Source organism: Aplysia californica, unplaced genomic scaffold, assembly GCF_000002075.1.
Source record: "Aplysia californica isolate F4 #8 unplaced genomic scaffold, AplCal3.0 scaffold00240, whole genome shotgun sequence".
NCBI classification, from domain to species: Eukaryota; Metazoa; Mollusca; class Gastropoda; order Aplysiida; family Aplysiidae; genus Aplysia; species Aplysia californica.
In genome coordinates, this window is record NW_004797510.1 from 429940 (window position 1) to 437202 (window position 7263).

The 7263-nt window shown below is 40.0% G+C and overlaps 1 protein-coding gene across 1 annotated transcript in view; it reads right to left on the bottom strand.

Moving 5' to 3' along the window:
* The window catches only part of LOC101858557 (pinopsin-like), a 77552-nt gene that overhangs the window by 68537 nt on the left and 1752 nt on the right, over positions 1-7263 (bottom strand). The gene's annotated exons all lie outside the window — the stretch shown is intronic.

Here is a 7263-nt window from a genome sequence, read left to right on the forward strand (position 1 = left end):
CACACACACACACACTTATTTCAATCTTTATTTTGATACAACGTATTTAGACGCTTCGAACGAAGTGTTGCGATTTTAATGGTGTTCAGTATATATGATATTACATATTAGCATCATAAGTAAAATCAGTAGCTGCATCTGCACCATCTATTACGTACATGAATACTTCTATGGATCTCATGTGAAACAGATAATTCCATTACTTTAATACATACGTTTAAAGTTTACTTTGTACCTTTACCATTTTGTATTTCCATATCACCGCCACACAATACGACAGCGTATAAAGGTCACACAACCTATACCTAATCTTTCATAATCACATATTTATTATGTGGATACGTAGATCATGACAGGGTTTAACAAGTGTGGGAACATTCTGACGTCGTGAGTTAGACGTCGTGAGTCTAATAATCCCTTCTGGTGTTGCTAACTTAATTGTGTCTGTATTGTGGCTTCTTTAAAAAAAATGTTTTGCTATTTGTTCGCTTCAGCACTACCAGCCCCATTATTCTTTCTTTGGGTCAAACAACACACACACACACACACACACACACACACACACACACACACACACACACACACACACACACACACACACTTTTTACAATGATTTTGTTCAAGAGTCTTACAGGAAACTGAATGCATATTTCAAGAAACCAGTATCAAAACAGAAAGCCATCCCTTTGTTCAAGGTATTACTCGATTGTTGCTGAGTGAAATTCACAAACCTCGGTTAAAGGAACACCGGACAACTGAATGCCTCTTTTTTTATTGGCCTGCTTTAGTAAACAGATACAAAATAAGTATGCTTTTAAGACTCAGTAAGACTCCGTTGCTAAGGATTAGAGTTGATCAATTTTCAATTTCTATCCAAATATACTTGCAAGATACCCTACGTATTTCAAAGTAAATGTTTAGGATTTTTGGAATGACTAAAGCCTTCAAGACAGCTGAGAATATGTTCCCCATTCATGTTTTCCAATACAACCGCTGGAAGAACAAAACTCGATATTTTTCCACCACACTCATCAATTTTACCATTCCACTACAGATCCACCAGCTTTGTATTAAGGTCAAGACAGTAGCATCCTTTCTTGGCCAATCGGTCGGTAAACTCTTGAAAATGGGTGACAGGTAAATGATAATAGATAGCATTGGTATAGCGCAAACTGCTGCCCAACAGCAAGCTCTGTGCTCTTTACAATCTATGCTGTTACCTCAACACACTAGATAACATTAATTCGGACACAATCCCAACTTCCTGGATGCATGCAGTGAGGGCTGCTATTTATAGGCGCTAGAACACTAACATACTGGTGTCTATGGCCAGGAAAATATGCCCACCTGAGGGAAGGAAGGAAAATTCGTGTTAAGTGCTTTTCCTAAGGACACAACGTCGGGCCTGCAGCTCGAACCACTGAACCCGCAACCTCACGATTACGATTTCGGTAGCCTAACCACAAGACGAACGACGCCGCAGGTAAAAATTCATTAAAATTCTGTTAAGTTCAGTTCGAACGCCCACAGGCATATTATCGGGATATAGAGTCTATGTTATTTGGTGTGTAATGTCATCATCATGGACATACTCATTTGCTTCGTTTTAATTAATTGTGTTTCTGTGTACAAACATGCAGGTCCATAAAAGCTGGTCATGTTATTAAAGAAAGAAATGAAAAAAAAACCCACATCAAGTTACCTAAGTCAAGAACAATAATAGAAGTCAAGCCATAATCAAATTAACATTTATTCCCACAGCTAAACATAAAAAACAATGAGGATAAATAGTAAAAAAACAAACCCATAGTACTATGATTTATTTGTTCCGTTAGAAAAGTAGTTTGGATGGAGGTGCACTAAGCAGAAAGAAGAAAAAAATTAAAGCAAGAAAGCTATGATAATTCAGATAATCAAAAGTGCACATTTGATCGTAGACATCGATAATATGAAAAAAAAAACCTTTCCATTCTACTTACACACACACACACACACACACACACACACACACACACACACACACACACACACACACACACACACACACACATACACGCACACATACACGCACACACACAAATCTATCATGCATATCTCACCCTCCTTCTTTTTTGTGTTTGTTACTCTCTTGTAACACCTCTAATCTTCTGCACATATATGACCTATTGTGTTGCAAGTGCCGTAAAACTCTTACTAAGAACTAAACTAAACACACACGTCCGCACGCGCGTCCGTAGAAACACACACATACATACACATACGCATACACACACATACACATGCGCACACGCGCGCGAGCACACACGTGCGCACACACACACACACACACACACACACACACACACACACACACTCACATTCAGACTACTACTACTACTACTACTACTACTACTACTACTACTACTACTACTACTACTACTACTACTACTACTAACTACTACTACTACTACAACTACTACTACTGCGCACAAACACACCAACAAAAACAGTTCACGTGCAAGCACGTGCAATCTCCACGTGGTATGTTTCAGCTTCCTCCATCATGTAAACCCCCCCAGGCTCCTTCTAGAATCGGTAGACTGCTCTGGCCATGGTAATTTCTCAACTGTACAGGGCCAAACCTCCGTACGGTACAGCTTCATTAGCAAATAGACGACTATCAGAATATGACGACTGTGCCATGCCGGGTACGTGAGACACAGTTGGTTCCCAAGGAGGTCACCAAGAAATTATATCGATCAATTTGCTCGTCTACTATTTCAACTTAAGATATATAGTGATCATCGTCTGAGATAAAGTGGTACGGTTCCTTGACATGGTAGACCCAGGACATGACTTCGATCCCCCTGCGGGAACGTTGGGCTATTTTTAACAGTATTTTTCCACCTTTAAAAAAAAAAGTCGTTGTAGGGTTGTTTTTTTATGTACCGAGTACCCTTCTCTCTCTCTGCTTGGGTGTAGATTCCCATTCAGCCACGGTTCGCCCTGACAAGCTGGAACGAAGTAGCTGTCTCTTACATGTCTAAATTGTTTCAAATGGGGTGTAAAGCAATTATAATTTCACGTGCAATCACACTAGTTAAATAATAAAAAACACATTATGTTTTAAATTTTTCTCGTTTTACTCAAAAAATGAGTTGGTCTACCTAAATTAATCATGTTTTAGAATAATCTAAGGTTGAGTTTCGATTTAGTTTTGTTCTACTTAGCTGGTATAAGACAATAAGGGGGCTCACGTGGTTAAGAGGTTACAGTGTTTGCCTCTCATTCAATAGGACCCAGGTTTGAATCCTGACAGCGACGGAAAATTTTCTTTTCTAAAATGTTCTCCATTCACCTCCTTTCCTGCTTTCTTACACTTTTCTGTGGTCTGCTATCGTTTCCCCTTTTTGCTCCCACCCCTCACCTCCATACCTCCTTTGCTCCCTCCTCTGGGCTCCTGACTCTTTCTGCAGCCTTTCAACTGCTGCTCCTTGGCTCCTTCGAACTGTTGTCTTTCAGCCACACCCCTGACTTTATGGTTGGTAAGTTCTAACTCCTAGTCTTCTGGGATAAGGGCTAAAATCTCCGTGATCCTGTGTGTACGTTGCGCACATTACAGAAAGCGTGGTGGTCAGAAATCGAGTAGGCTTCTGCCGCCACACAGAAAAAATTCAAAATTTCCTACGAACTGAAAATGTTTAATGTGTCCCGTGCGTTCATATGACTCTAAGTCGTTGCGAGCGCTGTAAAACACTTATATATATTTTTTTGCTTTAAAAGTACAATAATCATGTCAGCGAAAAAAGCGCCCATAGCTTATAGGCTGACTTATTTAAGGTACTGAGTGCCAGATAGATGCAGTTTATAATTCCTACGTCATACCTTTACAGAGGATGAAAAGCGAATCCAAGTCAGTAGGATTTTGGATTTCAGGTGTGTCGCGTCTAGACAAGGTTACGAAATCAGGCGCTTGTTAAAATGAGGGAATCGAAGAAATTGGCATTGTTCCGACCATTCAACAAATGTGGTCGAAATTTTGCTTTTTGACTAAACGTTTTATATGTTCATTTTGAAACACATTTACCCCCCGGGGCGGTGCAGCTGACTGAAGTGTATTTAGGCCATTCTCAAAGGTTGGACATTGATATGTTCTTATGCACAGTATAATAGTAAATTGTAAATCGGCTGATTTATCAATGTCATGCTCATAACTCTGCCTGAACTGCAACAGGAAATTGCTGCTTTTTCTTTCATAATCCTTACTATCGTCATTTTCCCTCTACTTCTGTTGTATGTTTGTCACACTCTTGTGACCCATTACTTCCGGGGTGCCTTGATAGTCGAAGCAGACTCTGTGCTGTTGAAGCTAGAGAGGTGTGCAGAGTAAGCCCGATTCCCTAAAAAGACTTCTTTGTTGACACCCACCCCTTGGCGCTCATATGACCTACCCAGTTGCGAGCGCCGTAAAACCTCTACTAAAAAGGGGGGGGGGAGGAAAAAAAGAAACACATTTACGCGTAAAATTTACTGAAAATGGTTGACTAAAGTCACGGAAAATGTAAATTTTTAGTTTTCAATGAAGCATTGGAAGTCACCAAACTTTTTCGGCCATTTTCTGGCTAATTTTACCTCTGAAACTGAGCGACCTTTTCATCCTTCAATCACCCATTCCTCAACTTCTATTCAAGACAGGACGATATTTTTTCATCAACACCTAGACAAATAGACCGGTTTAATATCATATAAGAAAATCTCTCCATGCCCAAAAACTGTTGAGCCCCCGATTTCACTGAGTCGTTGGCCGGTGAGTTGTGTATGTTGTTTGATAGCGTGAAGTTAATAAGTTATTTCTGGTCTGAGGGAAACTTTCAAGGCTCAACAAAATTTCACCTCCAATGATACTGCTCAGCTCAGGTATCCCAAGCAAACACTATAGCTCAGATCGTTTAGCTGTCCATACTGCATTGGATTCAGGTAGAAACATCAATAATATTATTATGTTTCCTCTACGTAGCTCTAGAGAATGAAAGGAATGAAACAAAAGACTTTTTCCGGGAATCAAAGAAACCTGCACAAGGGACTTAATCTCAACAAAAATCAACTGAAAACCCTTTCCTGTTTATAATTTGCGAACAATAGCCGCCACAAGTTCAACTTCAAGAACAAATATCAACATTCCAGTGTTTCACATTTTTGTTTGCCTGCTCACTGAAGTGAAAGTAAATTATGAAAGCTGACGACAACTATTGAATTCCTTCTTTGTTATAAATGAAAATAGGCCAGGAAAGGTAATAAACAGCGAAAAAAGTCAGGTAATAAAAGACAGAAGTCAACAACAGGAAGTAAGGCACGTCGGAAACGGTCTAGGATGGGTTTTGTTTGTTTGTTTGTTTGCACTCATTACAGCTCCTCTCTTCCTGTGACGCAATGGTCTAGTTTTGAGCATCAGTCATGTACCAATGCTGCACGACTAATTAATGCAGGGCAGTGTCGACCATGTACAGTATTCCCTAGAAAATGAACAGGGTTACTCTCCAGGTCATCTCGTGATATGGGATAACCCGATATGCTGCAACGATGTATAATGCTTATTACGTATTTTACGTTAATTACGTATTTTCCACCTTAAGAAACCCTCCCCATACACCCCTATACACCTCTCCCTCGCACGTATAAAATCATATCTACACGTGAGGCAGGAACAGCCGACGGTTTCGAAGTACAAATCACTTGTATATATCAGGTAATTATTTTGCAAAATACAAATTCTGTGTCGGTATTCACAAACTAAGAGTACTACCAACTGAACAATAACCTGGTCCCTGGTTTCGCTATCTACGTTAGGGAAAAAAAGAACGCCATGTACCGATTCTGCGAAATGGGGACCGCGGTATGGCGACAGGATATTGTAAACCGATACAGCGCAAACATCCCTGGAAGGTGAAACAGAACCGTACCCGGTGTAAGCGAATACTTACTTACTTCCTATTGATCAACCACAGTCTAATTGCATTCTTCAAATGATATACGCTGTTTGTAATAGATGTTTCTATTTGGACGCCAGCTTGGTTATGTTTAGTGAGCAAATGGTACCCATTGAACATATTAATATTCTGTGATTGTCTTGAAATGTGTTTGTGCGTGTATATGTAGCATGTATGTGAACGTACGCATCATGAGTTAAATATAAATATATTGATATACATATTATATGTGTGTGTGTGCCCGGAGAGAGGTCCCAGTTGTCGACAAAGCTACTTTTGGGGAACGGGGGGGGGGGGGGGGGGGGGTGAAAAGACCAAAACAGTCGTACCTGGTCAAGGATTTAGTTCCATCAGAAAACACGCGTCTTTTCATTTTTTATAACATATTGAAAGGATTTTGTAATCTTTTAAGTGTAAATAGTTTCATTAGTTATACTTGCAACATGCAGTACTTCACCAAAGGTTAATAATGTGCTACAAATTGTTGTTGTTGTTTTTTTTGTCCTCCAAACTTTGTTTTTACACCTTGTTACAAAATGTGGTATAATTATCTTTAAGACTACTCAAGATATTCGAAAAATTTAAAAACCAGCGTGTTCAGCGTTGCCTTTATTACAAGAATATGCATTTATTTTAATTTCCAAAATTTCCGACAACTGGGACCTTTCTCCAGGCACACACACATAATATATAATTGTTGGTGTCTTGGTCGTCCTGTGTCATGGGTGGTCAGCGGGTGCTCTGGTGTGGTTATCTCCTTCTTCCTTAAAAAAAAGAAAACCATCTCAGATGCTCAAATTGTAGATTGTTTCTCCAAGTCTTCTTCTGCGCGCGCACATGACCCAGCACTGGTTATATTTCTTTGAAATCCGGAGTCAGTTCAACACGCTCTATGCTGTTATAGAATCTCCTTGTTCCATCATGGTTTTTTTGCTTGAGAGTAATGACCGTCATTTAAAAGCATGCTAGCCGCGGGTCAAATTTCCGCGTTCTCAGTGAAAATAATAAATGCCTTGCTTGGGGCTATGATTTTACAGCGAGTGTAAATGTCTTTATGTTAGTCTCACAAGGAGATGCTGCGCTTGAGAAAAGGAGGGGGGGGGGTTCTCTTGACTTTGCATCGATACGCGTTCTCATGCCAGAACAATCGTTGACAAATTAAATAATGTTCTCATGGTACAGTTGGGTAGTAGTATTATGACCGTGACTCTGTCTCTCTGTCTCTGTCTGTCTCTGTCTCTCTCTCTCTGTCTCAGTCTCTCTCTGTCTTGTCTGTCTCTCTCTCTCTCTCTCTCTC